A 25,061-nucleotide genomic window follows, 5' to 3' on the forward strand; every position below is an offset into this window, starting at 1 on the left:
CTACCTGAAAGACACCATTAAAGGGACATTCCGGTCAAAATTTAAATACATATAGATAAATTATATCTTAGTATAGAAACATATTTGCAATATACATGTATTGGTAAAAATGCTTCTAGTAAAAGTCACTGTTTTAGTCTTTACGTTTTTCTCTGCACGTGCATGTGAAGAATAGCTAGATATTCTCAGTGCATCAGCATTTTGAATACTACAGTTGCTCAGAGCACCAGTTGGGCTTGTATACTGTCAGCAATTAACAAATGGAGTCATTACCAGATGGTACAAGCACATGAGGCTCTCTGAGCAAGTGTTGTGTTTAAAATGCTAGTGCACGGTGCATACTTACATACACTTTTGAAACCGGTATAGCTTTAATTAGAAGCATTTTTGCTAATGCACATATTTTACAAAAATGCTTCTATTCAAAACTGAAATGCATCTGTGTGGATTCCAATATTGGCTTGAATGTCCCTTTAACGTAATGACATTAGCTTATTGACTTGAAGTTTTCTACCTGAATGTCTCCAATCACGTATGACATTCGTGTGGAAGATTTTCATTTTATTATTATTATTATCAATTATTTGTAGAGCACCAACAGATTCTACAGATTATTCCATCTGTCTTTGATAAGACCGTCTCACTTAGATATACTGATATGTTGATTTACTGATGTATTATTGTTTATAGTATAATTATTTCCACATAGTCGGATATATGTAAGTGCTGATATATTTTTTTGCTTTGTGTTTACAATCACAAACCTAAATAACTGAAGATAAATATCCCCATCTAGTGGCTGAGTGTGGCATTTTTACTTGCACTAATAAAGATGAGATCTATAACATATTTACTGATGTGTCAGGATATATCAGATGATTCTGACATGACTAGCAGAACTGAGACCAAGAACATGCAGCTACCCCCCTCCTCCCTCAAGCTATGGCAAAGCCCAGTATGATCACTATTATAAAAGAGGCTTTTTGTTCTGCAAGTTACCATAAAGTTTTCTACCCGAAAGACTCCATTCACTTATGACATTAGCTTGTTACTGTGAAGTTTTCTACTTGAAAGATTCCATTCACGTATGACATTATTTTGTTACCATAAAGTTTTCTACCCGAAACATTTCATTCACTTATGACATTAGCTTGTTACTGTGAAGTTTTCTACTTGAAAGATTCCATTCATGTATGACATTAGCTTGTTACCGTGAATTTTTCTTCTTGAAAGATTCCATTCATATATGACTTTAGCTTTTTACCATGATTTTTTCTACTTGACAGATTCGATTCACGTATGACATTAGCTTGTTACCATGAATTTTTCTTCTTGAAAGACTCCATTAGCGTATGAAATTAGCTTGTTACCGTGAAGTTTTCTACTTGAAATATTCCATTCATGTATGACATTAGCTTGTTACCGTGAAGTTTTCTACTTGAAAGATTCTTTTCACGTATGACATTAGTTTTTTACATGAAATACTACATTTACATATAACATTAGCTTGTTATCGTGAAGTTTTCTACTTGAAAGACTCCATTAGCATATGACATTAGCTTGTTACCATGAAGTTTTCTACTTGAAAGACTCAATTCACGTATGACATTATTTTGTTACCATAAAGTTTTCTACCTGAAAGCTTCCATTCACTTATGACATTAGCTTGTTACCTTGAAGTTTTCTACTTGAAAGATTCAATTCACGTATGACATTAGCTTGTTACCATGAATTTTTCTACTTGAAAGATTTGATTCACGTATGACATTAGCTTGTTACTGTGAAGTTTTCTACTTGAAAGATTCCATTCATGTATGACATTAGCTTGTTACCGTGAATTTTTCTTCTTGAAAGATTCCATTCATATATGACTTTAGCTTTTTACCATGAATTTTTCTACTTGACAGATTCAATTCACGTATGACATTAGCATGTTACCATGAATTTTTCTTCTTGAAAGACTCCATTAGCGTATGAAATTAGCTTGTTACCGTGAAGTTTTCTACTTGAAATATTCCATTCATGTATGACATTAGCTTGTTACCGTGAAGTTTTCTACTTGAAAGATTCTTTTCACGTATGACATTAGCTTGTTACCGTGAAGTTTTTTACATGAAATACTACATTTACATATAACATTAGCTTGTTATCGTGAAGTTTTCTACTTGAAAGACTCCATTAGCATATGACATTAGCTTGTTACCATGAAGTTTTCTACTTGAAAGACTCAATTCACGTATGACATTATTTTGTTACCATAAAGTTTTCTACCTGAAAGCTTCCATTCACTTATGACATTAGCTTGTTACCTTGAAGTTTTCTACTTGAAAGATTCAATTCACGTATGACATTAGCTTGTTACCATGAATTTTTCTACTTGAAAGATTTGATTCACGTATGACATTAGCTTGTTACCATAAAGTTTTCTACCCGAAAGATTCCATTCATGTATGACATTAGCTTGTTACCGTGAATTTTTCTTCTTGAACGATTCCATTCATGTATGACATTAGCTTTTTACCATGAATTTTTCTACTTGAAAGATTCGATTCACGTATGACATTAGCTTGTTACCATGAATTTTTCTTCTTGAAAGACTCCATTAGCGTATGACATTAGCTTGTTACCGTGAAGTTTTCTACTTGAAATATTCCATTCATGTATGACATTAGCTTGTTACCGTGAAGTTTTCTACTTGAAAGATTCTATTCACGTATGACATTAGCTTGTTGCCGTGAAGTTTTCTACTTGAAAGATTCTATTCACGTATGACATTAGCTTGTTACCGTGAAGTTTCTTACATGAAATACTACATTCACATATAACATTAGCTTGTTACCGTGAAGTTTTCTACATGAAAGACTCCATTAGCGTATGACATTAGCTTGTTACCGTGAAATTTTCTACTTGAAAGACTCCATTCACGTATGACATTAGCTTGTTACCGTGAAGTTTTCTACTTGAAAGACTCCATTCACGTATGACATTAGCTTGTTACCGTGAAGTTTTCTACTTGAAAGATTTGATTCACGTATGACATTAGCTTGTTACCATGAAGTTTTCTACTTGAAAGACTCCATTAGCGTATGACATTAGCTAGTTACCGTGAAGCTTTCTTCTTGAAAGATTTCATTCACGTATGACATTATTTTGTTACCATAAAGTTTTCTACCCGAAAGATTGCATTCACTTATGACATTAGCTTGTTACCGTGAAGTTTTCTACTTGAAAGATTCAATTCACGTATGACATTAGCTTGTTACCATGAATTTTTCTACTTGAAAGATTTGATTCACGTATGACATTAGCTTGTTACCATGAATTTTTCTTCTTGAAAGATTCCATTCACGTATGACATTAGCTTGTTACCGTGAAGTTTTCTTCTTGAAAGATTCCATTCATGTATGACATTAGCTTGTTACCGTGAAGTTTTCTACTTGAAAGATTCTATTCACGTATGACATTAGCTTGTTACCGTGAAGTTTTCTACTTGAAAGATTCTTTTCACGTATGACATTAGCTTGTTACCGTGAAGTTTTTTACATGAAATACTACATTCACATATAACATTAGCTTGTTACCGTGAAGTTTTCTACTTGAAAGACTCCATTCACGTATGACATTAGCTTGTTAGCGTGAAGTTTTCTACTTAAAAGATTCGATTCACGTATGACATTAGCTTGTTACCATGAATTTTTCTTCTTGAAAGACACCATTAGCGTATGACATTAGCTTGTTACCATGAAGTTTTCTACTTGAAAGACTCCATTAGCCTATGACATTAGCTTGTTACCGTGAAGTTTTCTACTTGAAAGACTCCATTCACGTATGACATTAGCTTGTTACCGTGAAGTTTTCTACTTAAAAGATTCGATTCACGTATGACATTAGCTTGTTACCATGAATTTTTCTTCTTGAAAGACACCATTAGCGTATGACATTAGCTTGTTACCATGAAGTTTTCTACTTGAAAGACTCCATTAGCGTATGGCATTAGCGTGTTACCGTGAAGTTTTCTACTTGAAAGACTAAATTCACGTATGACATTATTTTGTTACCATAAAGTTTTCTACCCGAAAGATTCCATTCACTTATGACATTAGCTTGTTACCTTGACGTTTTCTACTTGAAAGATTCAATTCACGTATGACATTAACTTTTTACCATGAAGTTTTCTTCTTGAAAGATTCCATTCATGTATGACATTAGCTTGTTACCGTGAAGTTTTCTACTTAAAAGATTCTATTCACGTATGACATTAATTTGTTACCATACAGTTTTTTACCTGAAAGACTCTATTTGAGTATGACATTAGCTTGTTACCATGAAGTTTTCTACCTGAACGACTCCTTTTATGTATGACAGCTTATTACCGTGAAGATTTCTACCTGAAAGACACCATTAAAGGGACATGCCGGTCAAAATTTAAATACCCATAGATAAATTATATATTTGTACAGAAACATATTTGCAATATACATGTATTGGCAAAAATGCTTCTAGTAAAATTCACTGTTTTAGTGTTTACATTTTTCTCTGCACGTGCATGTGAAGCATAGATAGATATTCTCAGTGCATCAGCATTTTGAATACTACAGCTGCTCAGAGCACCAGTGGGGTTTGTATCATGTCAGCAATTAACAAATGGAGTCATTACCAGATGGTACAAGCACCTGAGGCTCTGGTGCACGGTGCATACTTACATACGCTTTTGAAACCGGTATAGCTTTTATTAGCAGTATTTTTGCTAATGCTTGTATTTTATAAAAATGCTTCTATTCAAAACTGAAATGCATCTGTGTGGATTACAATATTGGCTTGAATGTCCCTTTAACGTAATTACATTAGCTTGTTGACTTGAAGTTTTCTACCTGAATGTCTCCAATCACGTATGACATTGGTTTGGAAGATTTTCATTTTATTATTATTATTATCAATTATTTGTAGAGTGCCAACAGATTCCGCAGATTATTCCATCTGTCTTTAATAAGACCGTCTCACTTAGATATACTGATATGTTGATTTACTGATATATTATTGTTTATAGTATAATTATTTCCACATATTCGGATATATGTAAGTGCTGATATATTTTTTGCTTTATGTTTACAATTACAAAGCTAAATAACTGAAGATAAACATCCCCATCTAGTGGCTGAGTGTGGCATTTTTACTTGCACTAATAAAGATGAGATCTATAACATATTTACTGATGTGTCAGGATAAATCAGATGATTCTGACATGACTAGCAGAACTGAGGCCAAGAACATGCAGCTACCCCCCTCCTCCCTCAAGCTATGGCAAAGCCCAGTATGATCACTATTAAAAAAAGAGGCTTTTTGTTCTGCAAGCTTAGCAGGGTAGTGGTCCGAGTGGCGTGAGAGTCTTAGGAATGCAATGTGCGTATTACAGACTTCATTGCACACAATGATACAATTTTGTAGCTCTTCAGCTTCCCAATGAAACAGAAAGCTGTTGTGCTCATGTGCAGACGAGTGTGACATCATTCTGTAGGAAAATCTCAGACAAAATATTTGTTTAACCCATTTGAAAGTGCATATTTATTTCCATAAGGAAAGGGCTCGCACTGCCAGACTACAACTGAACTAATGTAGCTCTGTCTAAGGTATATTAAATCCTTCCTTAAAGGGACATTGTACTAAAGACATTTCGATCATAAATATAAAAGAACAACAAAGTGTTGTCATATGTTGATTTTTTTTGGGGGGGGGGTCTGAAAATACAGTATTTTAAGTAAGAGTTGTTTATAGGGACAGTAAACACTGTGCAGTATAGTAACATGAGACTTTCACGTCCCTTTAATTTCTATTTTTTTACTTTATGATTATTTCTGGTTGTTTTGCTGTTTTAGGGAGCTTTAAGAGATATGAAAACCAAAATGTTCCATTTGATTCCGACAGAGCAGAACATTAAAAAAAAAATGTTTTCAATTTTCTTGTGTTGTCAATTTAGCTACGTTCCCAGGGTATTCTTTGTTGAAGAGATACATAGGTAGGTATCTGGGGCACTACATGGCAGGAAATAGTGCTGCCATCTAGTGCTCTTGCAAATGGTTACCATTTCTGCAAAACTGCTGCCATATAGTGCTCCAGAAATGGTCCGGCTCCTAAGCATACATCCCTGCCTTTCAACCAAAGATACCAAGAGAACAAAGAAAGATTGATAACAGAAGTAAATTAAAAAGTTGTTTAAAATTTCATGCTCTATCCTTTAAATACCCATGTGTCCTTTTCTGAGGCAAGTTCAGCCAATTAGAAGCTGTCAGATCAAGTGAGAGAAAAAATAATGACTAAGTAGCTCAGCCAATGAGAAGCTGTCAGATCAAGTGAGAGAAAAAATAATGACTAAGTAGCTCAGCCAATGAAAAGCTGTCAGATCAAGTGAGAGAAAAAAATAATGACTAAGTAGCTCAGCCAATGAGAAGCTGTCAGATCAAGTAAGAGAAAAAATAATTACTAAGTAGCTCAGCCAATGAGATGTTTCCAAACTCCAGAACAAGAAGAGGTGTAGGGGAAAAGACCATCAAGGCATGAGGGTGGTAGTATTTATTTTTATTTTGGACTAGAAAATTAGCTTGTCATCTACCTCAATGCAAATGAGAGCATCTGCGGCTGCCAATGAACGGTAAAATCTGAGCTTAGCATTCTATATTATTTTCTGGGCCATACAGCATTATTTTACTTCAAAAACTAGTATGAGGGCGGAGCCAACTGCCATAATGAAAGGTCACATTTTCAGGGAGCTCCGGTATTTCGTTTGCAATTTAGTATATTTTTTGAGTTTTTCTAGTTATACCGGAGCATAACTTACACACTAGCTTACTGATCTACTCTTCAAACTTCCAATGTATTACAAGACCTACGTTTCTGATAATACGACTAACATAAGTCTGACTGGGAACCCACCTGTCAGACTCTGAACATGGACTCTACTTTGGGCTGTTAATCTCCTAACTTTGAGGCTCTGGAGGCTCTCATAAGGTCCTAGGTCCTACTAAGGGGAAAGAAATGCATCTAGCTCATATCCTGGCCGCGCTCAGCTCTCGTTTTGACCGACAACAGGCGGACCTTCTCTACATGTTGAGGCACGTCTCTAGCTGCCCTACTAGTGGAGATGTTAGTCAAGATGTTTCCCAAGACCTCTCTGTGGGCCTGATTGAGACATTTTCAGAGCCTGTCACTAACTGCAGCAAAGGTTACCCTGCGTCACTATAGGAGCAAAGCCTAGGGAGCCGGATAACGCATCACTCTTTTACCAGCGTCTACCAGCTCTAGAAGCTAAAGAGGGAACAGGCAACATTGTGGCCATAAGCAGCACTTTACTGCCGACGGAGTTAAAGAGGAGAAGCCGGTCAACTGGAGGCCTTCAGCGGCCCAACACAATATTTACTAGGCCCCGGTCTACCACACAGCTAGGAGCATCTAAGCCCTTCTCGTCTCTCCAGGAGGAAGCGGATATATTTTCAGTCTTTTGGGAGAAGCCTCCATTACTCTCCGCGATGTGGCTCTCAGACTTATCTATTACAGGGTCAATTTGCAAACGGCTCTCCCTCCAATTCATGGAACCCAGGAAATTCATATCCATGAGAGCCCTCTATAGACACAATGGCAGAGCTGGGGTTGGTTAGTAGCTTACCCTAGCAGTGAGAAGCGATTTATCTTGTTTCCCCTGCAACCGGACTGATATTCCTGATTCATAGACCCCCTACAGATGACCTGCCATATACTACATTAGTTTTCATAAGACCTGATACAAGCTCTTACATGATTATTATGAGTCTGACCCTCTGCTCTTCATTATGGGACGTCTTCCACTATATCTGAACCATACAAGGTTGGTTCCTATGGGTCACTTAGATATATCTTCCCAATGTTAATCTTTGACCTTCTACACCTTATAACCCTATTGTTAGCCTTTGAGTTACAGTGTTATGTTTGGGGCTCTTTACACATATCTAAAAACCACTGGCTTTTATAGAAAGTCTAGCATTGTTTGATTACTTGTAGCTACTTATTCTGTCATGTATCACATTTACTAATACTCCTATAGCTATATAGGTCTCTAACTTCAACACTGTTGTTAAATAAGGTCATATTTGTTTGATGCCTATGCTAAATGTCTACTTTGTGAAGCAGACCTTCTCTGAGATTAGAGTCAAATTGCATAACCAATAAATTACACAATAGAAATACCTGTTACACTATGCAAGCGTAACTCTAGGGGGTGCTAGAAGAAATATATAATTTTTAAAAATATAATTTTTAAAAAAAGGCCAACCAAGGCCTAATATAAATATAGATGTATTACAACAATCTGTAGGATAATACTGAAGTATAGTAAAAACAATAAACACTATAAAAATAATATAAAATGATCAGATAATAATGTATAAAGACAAAATAATAATGACAATTACAGAAAAAATGAGACATGGACTATCATCAAATGTGATGTGATCAGATCAATATAAACAGAAAATGCAGCTTAAAACAATATATAATAAATAGTATTAAGTCTCTAATAAGTTCTTATCTGTATATAATATTGATGCTCAGACAGTCCCAAGATTAGGAGGGCACTTCAGAGGTTTATTAGTCCTCCTGGGTAGCACATATATAAGATTCTCCCTTAGATCCAGAAGTCAGCTCCTTGTCACAAAACCAGTCTGGGTAAATACTCTCTCTGTGCAAAGAAAATCACAAAGACAAGGGCGCCTCCTCGTGTGATACAGTTTGGACAAATCTCTGAGAAGCCTGAGGAAACAGAGATCTGAGAAACTAGTTGCTTGTTTATCCATTGTTACGATCACATTTGTGACATTTTATATTGTATTTTACTGCACCATTAAACTATGGTATTTTAACTCTTCGCTGAGAGCCTGAGCTTGATTGAAATCTACCCTGGAGTGATTTGTTGCACTGCCTTGGTCAGTGAACTGGGACACTGTGAACTCCCAGTCTGCCTCTATAAGCACAACAGAGTGCTGCTTTACTTGTGAGTATAAAATCTGTATTCACCCTTTTTTTACATTTGTCCAAACTGTATCACACGAGGAGGCGCCCTTGTCTTTGTGATTTTCTTTGCACAGAAATTACACAATACGTTAGCTGAATGTGCCAATTCAGAGACAAGGGATTGAGTCACCAGTCCATACTCAGGTCAACACCTCAATACTAGCTAGATGAGAGGTCTGATGTTCCCTTACCCATAAAACGACAAGTGTTAGAATTTATGATGGTCACACGTTTGAAACAACTCTAAATTTTCTTTGTTGTGTTACTAATCCAACATAGATATAAGTAACAAGGGTACTCAATTTTCTTATGATATTTAATATATTGGGTGAAGTTTCCATATACATCCGCAGTGTTATAAACTCCTCCTTACTATGTACGTATATTTCAGTATAATGTGCAAACTTAATCTCATGTTTTTTTCTTTTTTCTCTTATGTATATGCATTTAATTAATTGACATGGCTTGTATTTATATTTTCTTTCTTCTATTGCATATGTTTTGTATTACCATTATGAGAAAATGCAATGTATATCACATAGCTCCCCAGAGTGGTCCTGACTGACCTTAAAGGGCCATAATACCCAAATGTTTAAACACTTGAAAGTGATGCAGCATAGCTGTAAAAAGCTGACTAGAAAATATCACCTGAACATCTCTATGTAAAAAAGAAAGACATTTTACCTCAAAAGTTCCTCAGTAGCCACATCCCATTGTAAAGGATTTCTAAGCAGCATGTTAGTATGTCTGTCCCGGGACAGCTGAAAGGATGAGCCTTGTGCGCTCTCATATTATTTCCCTATTCAGATTAGGGAAGTTTACAATGAAATCTCATGAGAGTTAAGTCAAATCTCATGAGATCACAGTAAAAGAGTTCATGACCTCAGCACTGCTGATGCTGATTGGCTGCTGTTCATTTCTTTTTTTTTCTTTTTTTTTTTTTACCTGCAGCTGGGAGCAGCTGAGCATAACTTTTTACACAGAACTTACTCTGCTGAGCTGAGGAGATTGTGAGGTAAAATATCTTAATTTTTTACATAAAGATGCTCAAGTGATATTTTCCTATCAGCTTTTTACAGTTATACTGCATCAGTTTCAAGTGATTTAGCATATGAGTATTATGTCCCTTTAAGGAAGCTTCCATACAAAGATCTTTGCTTTCAGTGACACCTCAACCCACTCCATAATGTTATTGTATACTATATATAATGAAAGAGACTAATGTATGTGTTATGGTATAACCCGGATATCAAGGGTTAATACCTGATGAAAGATGCCCTGAATACGGGATCAGCAACACACAAACGCAGTTAATTTAATTCCCCCCAAACACGAGACCAAGCTCCATCTTGAGGGTAAAACAGAATGTGTTTTATTGAGGGCTATATGCCCAGTATTTATGCAGGTCTCCCACCTGGTTGACACTCCCTAGGAGACCAGATGGGGGGTTGGAAGAAGATAGTACATTAGATAGAGGGAAGACACCCTTTTACAGGATACCATAAAATTGCATTACTTAACCAAATAAACAATTAAACACAAGAAAACAAGGGAGTCCTTCTTGACATCTGGCAGTCTGATTAAACAATGTGAACGCTTATCACTTAAACTTAATTACAGTAAACAATAGCTGATGTCAGGAAACCTGTTTTCAGAAAATAGTTTCTCAAAGCTGAGCAAAGTTAACCCTTCCAGTACTGACAGAGGGGTCTGTCACATGGCTCCCTCCTGGTGGGACACTCCGGCAGACCCGGCTTGACCCTTTGGCGGGTCAACTTGGGGATGACCGGACTAGGAGGTGGTAGGAATGTCAGTTTGCCGGGACAATCCATCTGCATTCCTGTTTTGCTTACCGGGCCGATAGCTGATGGTGAAGTTATAGGGTTGGAGGGCTAAACTCCACCGCAGCAATCTACCATTGTCTCCTGAGACCTGGTTAAGCCAGACTAAGGGATTGTGGTCCGTTATGAGAGAGAATTCCTGTCCGTATAAATAAGGGTTCAACTTCTTCAGTGCCCAGACCAGGGCTAAACATTCCTTCTGTACTGCCGCATAACTTACTTCTCGAGGTAACAACTTTCTGCTTAAGTATGCGACAGGGTGCTCTCCTTCATCCTCCCCGACTTGGCTCAGCACAGCCCCCAGTCCATACATGGAAGCATCTGTATGAATGAGAAAACGTTTGTTAGGGACTGGGGCAGCCAAGACAGGGGCATTCACAAGAGCCTGCTTCAGTGCCTGAAATGCGGCTTCACAAGCTGGAGACCACAGGACCTGTTTAGGAAGTTTCTTTTTAGTCAGGTCAGTCAGGGGCTTGGCGATAGTACTGTAGTCCGGGACAAAACATCGGTAATAACTGGCCGTCCCCAGGAAGGCTAGCACTTGGGTCTTAGTGATAGGTGTGGGCCAGTTAGCCACAGCCTCTACCTTGGCTGGCTCTGGTCTCTGGCTCCCACACCGCACTCGGTGACCCAAGTACTGTACTTCAGCCATACCTAGATGGCACTAAAGCGCTCGCAGAGACCGTTAGTCTGTGGGTGATAAGGCGAACTGAGCAGCAGTTTAATGCCGCACACCTTCCACAGCTGCTGGGTGAGCACAGCGGTAAACTGGGTCCCCTGATCGGAGAGAATCTCCTTAGGGAACCCGACCCTAGTAAAAACCTTAACCAGGGCATCAGCTACTGTCTCTGCCTCTATATTAGACAGTGCTACTGCCTCTGGGTAACGAGTGGCATAGTCCACCATGGTGAGAATATACTTCTTACCTGATGGACTAGCTCTGGCCAGTGGACCCACAATGTCAACGGCTATGCGGGAAAAGGGTTCCTCAATGATAGGCATAGACATAAGCCTAGCTTTTGGGTGATCCCACCCATTGACAGGTGTCACAAGTACTACAATATACCCGCACATCTCAGTTATAATTAGGCCAGAAGAAATTTTGGGTGATCCTATGAGCTGTGCGGCGGGACCCTAGATGTCCAGCTAATGGTACATCATGCCCAATCCGCAGAATCTCTTGCCGATATTTCGCAGGCACCATCAGCTGCCGATTCTGCGGAGGGGCAGTACTTTTCTGGGCATGTTTAGGGATTCTATATAGCCTATCCCCCACCCACTCATAATGTTCCCCATCTACCCCCTCTTCTCCAGCATCTGCCCTAGCCCTGTACTTCTGAAGGGTCGGCTCTTCCCGGGTTTCCCTCCCGTACATCTCTGGGGTATCCCAGCCTAAGGGGGCCTGATCTAGGGTACACGTCGGGGGAGAGAGTCTTACCTGGGTCTCAGCAGCAGGTGGGTCGGTCTCGGCGGCACGGGTCTGGACATGGGTAGTCACAGGGTTAACATCAGCGGGACCCATCGGAGCATAGGCAGAAACAAGGGGGGCCAAATCCTTCATGACCCCCACATTCACATGTCTAGCACCCACTCCCCAATCCAAATGTACCCGGGCAACAGGTAGGCGGAACACAGCGCCCCCTGCTACCATCACAGCCACAGTGTCTCCGGTGTGCTGGTTCTCCGACACCAAGTTCTTTTGGAGCAAGGTCATGGTAGCACCAGTGTCTCGTAGACCACTGACCTCCTTCCCATTCACTTTAACCAGTTGCCGGTGCTGTTGTCGGTTATCCCGGTGGGCAGCTTGCACGGGGTCTGCTTCATGTAGGATGCCCCAGCATTCTTCCTCCTCTACGCAGTGGGCAGCAGGCTGAGGGTTACGTGGGTTTCCTCCGGCGGGTCTCCTCCAGGACTGTGCTTGGTTCGCTGTGTTTAGGGGACACTCTGGTCTTTTGTGCCCTAGTTGTTTACATCCAAAGCACCGAATAGGTTGTGAGTAGTCCCGTGAGTTGAACCGGGCTGTCTGAGGATAGTTTGTGGCTGGAGGCGGTGTGGTAGAGCGGTGCGCCGGGGTTTGGTAACTGGTAGCTGCTCGGGTGACTGTGGGTCGGTACTCCACTCTGGCAGGGATCTTAGTGGTAGCAGTGTCCAGTTTGTGGGCATCCATATACTCATCTGCCAGGCGAGAAGCTTCATGCAGGGTGGAGGGTTTACGGTCCCGAACCCACTCTCTAACTCCTGCGGATAACTTGTCGAAGCAATGTTCCAACAGGAATAGCTGCAGCACCTCTTCCCCAGATATGGCTTGGCACCCCGCCATCCAGTAAGCTGCTGTGTGGTGCACCTTACATGCCCACTCGACGTAGGAATCTCCAGCTAGTTTAACAGTGTCTCTGAACCGTCTCCTGTATGCTTCCGGTGTAATTGCATACCTGGAGAGCAGAGCCTCTTTTACAGCATTATAATCCCCGACTTCCTCATCTGGAATGGCCCGAAAAGCCTCGCTGGCCCGGCCTGATAATTTTCCGTATAATATCATGACCCAGTCCTCTGCGGGTACCTTGTCTAGGGCACATTGCCTCTCAAAATCCGCAAGGTACCCATTAATCTCTCCTTCTGTTTCCAGGAAGTTTTTAAAAGCTGCAAAATGTACTTTTCTCTTTTCCACTGGGGTTGCTGTGACTTGGGCTGCTGCAGCGCCGCTTTGGCGAAGTAGGTTGGCCTCCACAGCTGCTATGACCCGGTCGATAATTTTGGCAGACGGGTTGGGGCCATAATGTGCCAGACTTATTTTAACCGCCCGGTCAAAGCTTGCTTCTTCGGGGGTTCTGTCTGATATGCTGGGCTCATTGGTTCCTTCAGGCCCTGGTACGCCGTCCAACTCGGTCAGTATTGTAATAATCTCCCTCTTCCTGAGGTTACTGGCTTGTCGGCCCCTTTGTTCTAGCAGGTCTTTAAGGGTGTCTCTTTTCAGCCTTTCATACGGTATTCCCATTAGGTCCGGATGTGTAGTTGCTCTTCTGGGCGATAAGGACCATCCCGTCGCTTGCCACCAATTGTTATGGTATAACCCGGATATCAAGGGTTAATACCTGATGAAAGATGCCCTGAATACGGGATCAGCAACACACGAATCCAGTTAATTCCCCCCAAACACGAGACCAAGCTCCATCTTGAGGGTAAAACAGAATGTTTTTTATTGAGGGCTATATGCCCAGTATTTATGCAGGTCTCCCACCTGGTTGACACTCCCTAGGAGACCAGATGGGGGTGTGGAAGAAGATAGTACATTAGATAGAGGGAAGATGCCCTTTTACAGGATACAATAGAATTGCATTACTTAACCAAATAAACAATTAAACACAAGAAAACAAGGGAGTTCTTCTTGACACCTGGCAGTCTGATTAAACAATGTGAACGCTTATGACTTAAACTTAATTACAGTAAACAATAGCTGATGTCAGGAAACCTGTTTTCAGAAAATAGTTTCTCAAAGCTGAACAAAGTTAACCCTTCCAGTACTGACAGAGGGGTCTGTCACAGTATACATTAGTTTTTCCCCCTCACACATAACTTTCTTAGGAGTTACCCTTACTCGTCCTATACCCAAAAGCCAAGAGACCCAAAGTTCTATCAGACAAACACCCTAACTGGCTCCGTTCCCTCCTCCCTTTTTTCATCTCAAGCGGATCTCGCCCGCTGCATTCCCTCTCCCCAAAGCCCCATGATGCTAACCCCCCATTTTGCCCCAATTAGTATGGAACAAATAAACCACTTTATGGTTTCCACTGCAATTGGGGGACCACTTTTACCCTTACTAAGTGACAGGTTAAAAAACAAGGTTTCATTATTATATATTCCAATCACTCATACTTACCATACACCAGTTCCCTTTATGGCCAACCCTATATATCATACATTTTCAGACCAAAATCTTTGACATAGCTTTATTGCCCATGTCAGTAGCTTCTCCCTCACTATTGAACATGCTATATTATATAATAAAAGTTTTCACTCGCCTGCTTATAGCACCGCCTTGGTTTTGATGATGTGGCGCTTATAATTGCGATTCTGGTACCTCGATGTATTCACTCAAGTTTATGTCTTGTATGAGAATTATATGATTGCTCTTTTCAATTTTGACATGTGACTGGACACATTTTCTGTTTTGATGTTACTACTTATTACCTCAATAAAAAAATATTTTTAAAAAAAACTAGTATGGGAATTCAAATGAGTTGTGAAATCCATGTTTTCACCATAGACTTTCCCCAGCCAGCACTTACACATGAGCGCTACTCACCTACATATACGTTGTATGAAACCCTCAGTCTACATAGTGGTATACATTTCTGTAGTTTTTTATACATGCGTAACACAAACTTTTTTCTTTCATGATTCAGAAAGAGGGGTCAATTTATCAATTGACGGGCGGACATGATTTGCTGTAGCGAGTCATGTCCGCACGACATCGCTAAATGACGACAGTAGACACTGTCGGTATTTAACACTGCACAAGCATTTCAATCACATTTGCGCCCCAATACGACCGCTGCTTCTTAACTTAAGTTTCCAGCGAGCCGGAAACTTCGGACGTAGAAAGCAGCATTCGCTGCTTGTTAAATCTACCCCAGAGAATACAATGTTAAACAACATTTCAATTGACTTCTATGATCTAATTTGCTTCACTCTTTAGGTATTCATTAGTGAAGAAATAGTAATGTACATGGGTGAGCCAATCACGAGTCATCTATGTGCAGCCACCAATCAGCAGCTACTGAGCCTATTTAGATATGCTTTTCGGCAGAGGATATCAAGTGAATGAAGCAATTTAGATAATAGAAGTAAATTGGAAAGTTGTTTCAAATTGCTTGCTCTTTCTGAATCATGAAAGGAAAAATGTAGGTTTCATTCCCCTTTAAAGCAGCCCCGCACTCTGTTGAGAGACCCTGCCAGTACCAACTATACAGGAACAAACTGCTTACAGATTCAACTCACCTAAGACTCACAGTCTTTAAAGCAGCACTTTCCAAACTGTGTGTTGTGACACCTTAGTGTGTCGGCGGCAGTGTGTAGCTGTGTGCTTCTTTTTAAAAAAAAAAATTGGTTTCCGATTTTCTGCCTGCCTGCTACGCATATCACATTGTTGACACGTGATTGATACCTAGTGGGTCACAGATCATCTTAACCTATTGGCGCAGCTTAGCGGGAACTGAAACTATTCCCATTGGCGACTGCCCGTGTAGTCTCCTCAATCGGCTCGTGACTGCCCGTGTAGTTTCCTCAATCGGCTCGTGACTGCACGTGTAGTCTCCTCAATCGGCTCGTGACTGCCCGTGTAGTCTCCTCAATCGGCTCGTGACTGCACGTGTAGTTTCCTCAATCGGCTCGTGACTGCACGTGTAGTCTCCTCAATCGGCTCGTGACTGCACGTGTAGTCTCCTCAATCGGCTCGTGACTGCACGTGTAGTCTCCTCAATCGGCTCGTGACTGCACGTGTAGTCTCCTCAATCGGCTCGTGACTGCACGTGTAGTCTCCTCAATCGGCTCGTGACTGCCCGTGTAGTCTCCTCAATCTGCTTGTGACTGCATGTGTAGTCTTCTCAATCGGCTCGTGACTGCCCGTGTAGTCTCCTCAATCTGCTTGTGACTGCACGTGTAGTCTCCTCAATCGGCTCGTGACTGCACATGTAGTCTGCTCAATCGGCTCGTGACTGCATGTGTAGTCTCCTCAATCGGCTCGTGACTGCATGTGTAGTCTCCTCAATCGGCTCGTGACTGCACATGTAGTCTGCTCAATTGGCTCGGGACTGCACGTGTAGTCTCCTCAATCGGCTCGTGACTGCATGTGTAGTCTCCTCAATCGGCTCGTGACTGCACGTGTAGTCTCCTCAATTGGCTCGTGACTGCCCGTGTAGTCTCCTCAATTGGCTCGTGACTGCACGTGTAGTCTCCTCAATCGGCTCGTGACTGCACGTGTAGTCTCCTCAATCGGCTCGTGACTGCACGTGTAGTCTCCTCAATCGGCTCGTGACTGCACGTGTAGTCTCCTCAATCGGCTCGTGACTGCACGTGTAGTCTCCTCAATCGGCTCGTGACTACACATGTAGTCTCCTCAATCGGCTCGTGACTGCACGTGTAGTCAGTGAGTGGGACAGCAGTGTGTTTGCAGAGCGGGCAGAAGTCAGTCGGACTCGCAGAGGGCGGCAGTTTAAACGCTGAGCTGAAGTCAGAAGTCAAAGTGGGGTTTTTGCAGCTAGCTCCCAGTAGTGCATTGCTGATCCTGCTCTTGATATATGGATAGGAAGTGGAAGCTTAAAAATGCTTAATGATGAAATGCGAGTGTCTTTATCTAATATCACACCAAATATTCAGAAACTGTTCATCCCATCAACCTCATGCAGCCCATTAAAATAGTAAGTAGCTATTGGTGTTATTAAACTTTTTTTAATTCTTGCACATACTTACATACTGTTACTTGTAAATACATTTTATTATTATATAATTTATGTATGTGTCCGTATCTCGTAAAACAAGTTAGTTTAACCTCCTGTTTGCCAGTACAACTGAATTACTGTGTCACGAAATGATGTAGGTCTAAAAAGTGTGTCACCAACATGAAAAGTTTGGAAAGCTCTGCTTTAAAGGGACAGCTCACACTACACACAGTCTTAAAGGGACAGATTACAGTATGCACATACAACCTCACACACTCTCAAATTCTTAAAGGAACAGGCAAATACAATGTATACAGCCTTAAAGGGATGCTCAGTCTTAAAGGGACAGGCAGCCACATACCAAATGCATGTTCACCTCACCTCATGCTCACACAACTCAAACCACACAAACAGTCTTAAAGTTAAATTTCAGGATGTAAACACACACATCCTTGTACACTCACAAAGTCTTAAAGGGAAAATTGATACCACACGAATTTAGATTATGATCAGTAAAACTATTACAGCTAAATATGACTATTAAAAAAATAATTTTTTGGATACACTAATTTATAAAGATAATGGAAAATTGGCCTCTAATTTAAAACAATTGACAGAAACACCCTACTTAGCAGGGGAATCTTCCACCCTTCGTGTCCCAACTTTTACATCTAGATAAGATAGTGTCTGATTCTGTGAAAAAGAGATAAGGTCAGGACTGATGAACTGATACAAACGTTTAGAGATAGAGGGTACACTCAAGGGGACTTAAACTATGTGAGACAAAGTGTACATCGCAAACAGCATAAAACTAGGGACAGCAAAAGGCTATCTTTTGTTAGTACTTATAACACCTTAAAGGGACACTATACCCAAACATTTTCTTTCATGATTAAGGTAGACAGAGAATATAATTTTAAACAACATTCCAATTTACTTCTATTACCTAATTTGCTTTATTCTTTAGATATACTTTAATGAAGAAATAACAATGCACACAGTAAACCAATCACAGGAGGCATCTAATTGCAGCTACCAATCAGCAGCTACTAAGCATATCTAGATATGCTTTTCAGCAAAGAATATCAAGAGAATGAAACAAAATAGATAATAGAAGTAAATCAGAAAGTTGTTTATAATTGTATGCTCTTTTTAAATCATGGAAGAAAAAATTTGGATTTCATGTCCCTTTAAGTGATAAAGTTCATGCTATATTAAAAAGAAATTGGTTTATCTTGCGGGAGACCTGTCCAAATATAAATGCATTTAAATTAAAAATATAGCAGTCGCAGCATATTGTAAGGAATATATTAATGGTACAAGACTAGTTAAGGCCAATAGACCTAATTATAAACTGTGTAACCCCTTTTTTGGAGAACCAAATGATGGTGCACATTAATGTTTAAATTGTGCCCAATGTCATAGCATTATCAATGGGGATATTATTTCTCACCCATATACGGGCAAGAATTTAAGGTCTGAGGATATTTTACATTTGATTCCTCTTATCGGGTTTATGCCCTTATTTGCCCTTGTGGCCATCTCTGTATAGGGGAAATGACCCAAAAAATAAAGCATAGAGTAGGGCAACATATGTCCATTATCTGAAACCTAAAGATGACACATTTACTGATGCCAGGTTATTCTCAACAGATGGGCCATTAAGCTAGCCAATTACAATTAATGATCATTGATAAGGTCTACAAAAAATCAAGAGAGGGAGATAGACTAAAAGATCTCCTTTATAAGGAGGCTAAGTAGATTTGGGTTTTGAATACTATTGGGCTGATTCTATACAATTTGCCAGTCTAGACATTGTTTTCCACAACAACATTGTCAGCCCTCATGGAGTTCTATAAAAAAAAAAAGGGGCGGCTGTCCCTGTGAGTGGCAAGCTGCCTCCCATAGAAATAATGAGAGCTCTCTGTTAGGTAAAAGTTTGCAATGGAGGACGCAGGAAGTACACAGGAAGATCCCGGAATATGTTTAAAATTACGCCTAATACAAATCAAAATATGCAGTTTTCAGTGCACTATTCCTTAAATTCACTGTTATTTTTTATGCATAGGTTTTCTTTTCAGAGTAATTTGTTTCTTAAATATTTTGATAAAAGCTCACCAACTTTATGAGCAAAAACAGTTAGATGTCGGGTGGAAATGTTTACAGAATTATGTTGGGATTTGAGAGATATCTCATAAACGCCCTTGAAATGCCCACGTTCAGTTCATTTTATGAAAAAAATAGAATTACACTTTGTATTTTGTATTTATAAGTACAAATTTCTATGTGTTTTTTGCAAATCCAGTGTACTTAAATTACGATTTATATAGTGCATATTTAATATGATTTATTTCTGTGCAATTTACTTAGAAGTTTTTGATCAAATACGATTTTGTTACAATTTTTGACCTAAATACAATTATTTTCGGCATATTTTTGTGTGAATGGTTAATTATTCATTTTGTATAATTTTAAATTGTGATTTTATTGTGCACTTTTGTAATATAGGCATTTCCTTCTCATAAGAAAATGCAGTATACAACCCATAGAGAGGCACCCAGTATTCAGGGTAAAAAGTGGCTGTATATAATTCCACCGGGGAAATAAAAGGACTGGTGAGGATTTTTATAGAATCTCACCACCCCAGAGAGCTTTTAAGAATCGGGTCCTATGTACCCTCAGGACCTTAACTTGGATTTTGATTTAAAACCCTTTCTATAAAAACTAATGTTCCCTCAATAAGTTATAGGAAATTTGCCAATTTGGTAATTTATGTGATATGCTAGTTTCCTTTATTATTATTATTTTATTATCGGTTATTTGTAGAGCGCCAACAGATTCCGCAGCGCTAAACTTTGAATTGGTAGGATACTTAAGAAGATTAATTGATTGATTGAAATTTGATTTGCCTCCACAGTTTGTTTCTAATTTTAGGCACAACCCCTTTAATTAATAGTGGGAGGATAAGGATATATAAGTATGTATTAATGATGCAATTAACTCCTCCTTATTTCTATTTGGGGATTGGTCCAAATTTTAGTGGTAAGGGTTTACAATATGGTTTGTTATTCACTTTCGTTAGCTTTATAAAGAGACAAGAGCCCTGAAAAGTTTCTCACATGGGCTAATAAAGTTTCACATTCTGAAGAATTGGAGTGCAACCTTTATTTGTTTCATACATGCTCAGGCCTGTGAAGGAAGCCTTAGAAACAAGCACCTTGTGATTTGGTGAATATTGTTGGACTGTGGGCAAAATGTATCAATGTAAGAATGAGATAATTATCACATTTGTCGTCATAAAAGCTCACATATGTGCAACTTTTCATATGTGCGAACAAACGAACTCAAGTCGCAAGTTATTATTATTATCGGTTATTTGTAGAGCACCAACAGATTCTGCAGCGCTAAGTCTTTAATATATGCGAATAAGTTGTCTGGAAATGCCTAATTTTTGTATTAATCTCTATTGGCATTTTAAAATACCTGTATATATTTGCAGTTCTCATATATTTATGAAAAGTGGTGCATCTAATATTAACTGTTAACTCTCGCCAATTTGTAGGTTGCGAGGTTGTGAAAGAGAACGAGCGATATTGTTGTAAGGCAGAAGGGAAAATGGAAAATTGTCCTTTTTCTTGCCGTAATGGCTGTATTTATGGTTATAAAACACACATAACAAGGCGCAGAACCTGCAGAATAATAATTCATTAAATAACAAAAAGGTATATACAGATTTATAAAAAGTAAAATAATTTAAAGTGCAATTCAAATAAGTTTACTCAAAAGAGCAAATATAAGCTAAAATAAACAGGCACCCTTAATCGATGAAAGAGCGTCAAATCACGATTAATGTATTCTATTATAATAGGATAAAAACAATAAAACCATTTACCGGTGGCTAAAATTAAGATTGATAAATAAATTGAAAATGAAATTTTCGCAAGAAAACTAGGATCAGCCATTGGGGGGTAGTTATCAAGCCGTCAACTTTTCTGACTTCGCCGGCCCAATACGCCCGCCTAAGCTCGCCTACCTTCGCCGCCGCGGACCTGAAAAAATACGCCTAAGTTATCAAAAAAAGCTGTCAAAAAGCCGCGGGGCGATGAGCAGCGGACTGTGAGAGTTATCACTCATCCGATCTCGCTGCTCTTCGGCTGTTTGACAGCTTTCTTGCTAGCCTGTCACTAAGCACTCACACTAAACTACACTGTTCTGCCCCCTATACCGGCGCCCCCCGAGCCCCCCGCAACTAAATAAAGTTACTAACCCCTAAACCGCCGCTCCTAGACCCTGCCGCAACTATTAAAAATGTATTAACCCCTAAACCGCCGCTCCTAGACCCCGCCGCAAGTCTTATAAATGTATTAACCCCTAAACCGCCGCTCCCGGACACCGCTGCCACCTACATTATACCTAGTAACCCCTATCCTGCCCCCCCTATACTGCCGCCCTCTGTAATAAAGTTATTAACCCCTATCCTGCTGATCCCGCACCTCGCCGCAAATAAAAAAATAGTTTAACCCCTAAACCGCCGCTCCCTGAACCCGCCGCAACCTATATTAAATTTATTAACCCCTATCCTGCCCCCCCTACACCGTCGCCACCTATAATAAATTTATTAACCCCTATCCTGCCCCCCACTACACCGCCGCCACTGTAATAAAATTATTAACCCCTAAATCTAAGTCTAACACTAACCCTAACACCCCCCCTAACTTAAATATTAATTAAATAAATCTAAATCATATTTATATTATTAACTAAGTTAATCCTATTTAAAACTAAATACTTACCTATAAAATAAACCCTAATATAGCTACAATATAAATAATAATTATATTGTAGCTATCTTAGGATTTATTTTTATTTTACAGGTACCTTTCAATTTATTTTAACTAGGTACAATAGCTATTAAATAGTTATTAACTATTTAATAGCTTACCTAGCTAAAATAAAGAGAAATTTACCTGTAAAATAAATCCTAACCTAAGTTACAATTACACCTAACACTACACTATACTTTAATAAATTATTCCTATTTAAAACTAAATACTTACCTGTAAAATAAACCCTAAGATAGCTACAATGTAATTCATAATTACATTGTAGCTATTTTAGGATTTATATTTATTTTACAGGTAACTTTGTATTTATTTTAGCTAGTTAGAATAGTTATTAAATAGTTATTAACTATTTAATAACTACCTAGCTAAAAGAAATACAAAATTACCTGTAAAATAAATCCTAACCTAAGTTACAATTAAACCTAACACTACACTATCATTAAATTAATTAATTAAACTACCTACAAATAACTACAATTAAATACAATTACATAAACTAACTAAAGTACAAAAAATAAAAAAAGCTAAGTTACAAAAAAAAAAAAAAAAGTTACAAACATTTAAAAGCATATTACAACAATTTTAAGCTACTTACACCTAATCTAAGCCCCCTAATAAAATAACAACCCCCCCCAAAATAAAAAAATGCCCTACCCTATTCTACATTAAAAAAAGTTCAAAGCTCTTTTACCTTACCAGCCCTTAAAAGGGCCTTTTGTGGGGGCATGTCCCAAAGTTCAGCTCTTTTGCCTGTAAAAGAAAAATACAACCCCCCCAACATTAAAACCCACTGATCCAATCAGCCAATCAGATTGAGCTTGCATTCTATTGGCTGTTCCGAAAAAGGAGCCTTCATTCGTCGGTAGTTCGTCGGGAAAGGAGGATGTTCCGCGTCGGCGGGATGAAGATTCAAGACCCGGCTTCGACGATGACCTCGCCCGGATAGAAGACTTCTTCAGCGCCTCTTGGAAGATGACCTCGCCCAGATGGAAGATTTCTTCAGCGCCGCTTGGAGGATCACTTCATCGGATGGAAGATTTCTTCAGCGCCCCTTGGAGGATAACTTCTGCCGGTCCGGATGTCCTCTTCAGTTCCATCGGTGGCTCGGCTGAGTGAAGACAACTAAAGGTAGGATGATCTTCAGGGGATTAGTGTTATTTTAAGGGGGGTTTGGGTTAGATTAGGGGTATGTGGGTGGTGGGTTTTAATGTTGGGGGGGGTTGTATTTTTCTTTTACAGGCAAAAGAGCTGAACTTTGGGGCATGCCCCCACAAAAGGCCCTTTTAAGGGCTGGTAAGGTAAAAGAGCTTTGAAATTTTTTAATGTAGAATAGGGTAGGGCATTTTTTTATTTTGGGGGGGTTTGTTATTTTATTAGGGGGCTTAGATTAGGTGTAAGTAGCTTAAAATTGTTGTAATATGTTTTTAAATGTTTGTAACTTTTTTTTTTTTTGTAACTTAGCTTTTTTTATTTTTTGTACTTTAGTTAGTTTATGTAACTGTATTTAATTGTAGTTATTTGTAGGTAGTTTAATTAATTAATTTAATGATAGTGTAGTGTTAGGTTTAATTGTAACTTAGGTTAGGATTTATTTTACAGGTAATTTTGTATTTCTTTTAGCTAGGTAGTTATTAAATAGTTAATAACTATTCTAACTAGCTAAAATAAATACAAAGTTACCTGTAAAATAAATATAATTCCTAAAATAGCTACAATGTAATTATTAATTACATTGTAGCTATCTTAGGGTTTATTTTACAGGTAAGTATTTAGTTTTAAATAGGAATAATTTATTAAAGTATAGTGTAGTGTTAGGTATAATTGTAACTTAGGTTAGGATTTATTTTACAGGTAAATTTCTCTTTATTTTAGCTAGGTAAGCTATTAAATAGTTAATAACTATTTAATAGCTATTGTACCTAGTTAAAATAAATTGAAAGGTACCTGTAAAATAAAAATAAATCCTAAGATAGCTACAATATAATTATTATTTATATTGTTGCTATATTAGGGTTTATTTTATAGGTAAGTATTTATTTTTAAATAGGATTAACTTAGTTAATAATATAAATATGATTTAGATTTATTTAATTAATATTTAAGTTAGGGGGGTGTTAGGGTTAGTGTTAGACTTAGGTTTAGGGGTTAATAAATTTATTACAGTGGCGGCGGTGTAGTGGGGGGCAGGATAGGGGTTAATACATTTATTATAGGTGGCGACGGTGTAGGGGGGGCAGGATAGGGGTTAATAAATTTAATATAGGTTGCGGCGGGTTCAGGGAGCGGCGGTTTAGGGGTTAAACTATTTATTTATTTGCGGCGAGGTGCGGGATCGGCAGGATAGGGGTTAATAACTTTATTACAGAGGGCGGCGGTATAGGGGGGGCAGGATAGGGGTTAATAGGTATAATGTAGGTGGCGGTGGGCTCCGGGAGCGGCGGTTTAGGGGGTAATACATTTATTTAGTTGCGGCGGTGTAGGGGGGCAGATTAGTGGTGTTTAGACTCGGGGTACGTGTTAGGGTGTTAGGTGTAGACAGCTCCCATAGAAATCAATGGGATATCTGGCAGCAGCGAACTTGTACTTTCGCTATGGTCAGACTCCCATTGATTCCTATGGGATCCGCCGCCTCCAGGCTGGCGGTTTGAAAACCAGGTACGCTGGGCCGTAAAAGTGCCGAGCGTACCTGCTAGTTTTTTGATAACTAGCAAAAGTAGTGAGATTGTGCCGCACTTGTGTGCGGAACATCTGGAGTGACGTAAGAATCGATCTGTGTTGGACGGAGTCCGACGGATCGAAGTTTACGTCACAAAATTCTACTTTTGCCGGTCTGAAGCCTTTGATAACTAAGGCGAATCAGCCTCGCCACAAATACGCTGCAGAATTCCAGCGTATTTGAGGTT

This window comes from Bombina bombina, chromosome 11, assembly GCF_027579735.1.
Source record: "Bombina bombina isolate aBomBom1 chromosome 11, aBomBom1.pri, whole genome shotgun sequence".
NCBI lineage: Eukaryota > Metazoa > Chordata > Amphibia > Anura > Bombinatoridae > Bombina > Bombina bombina.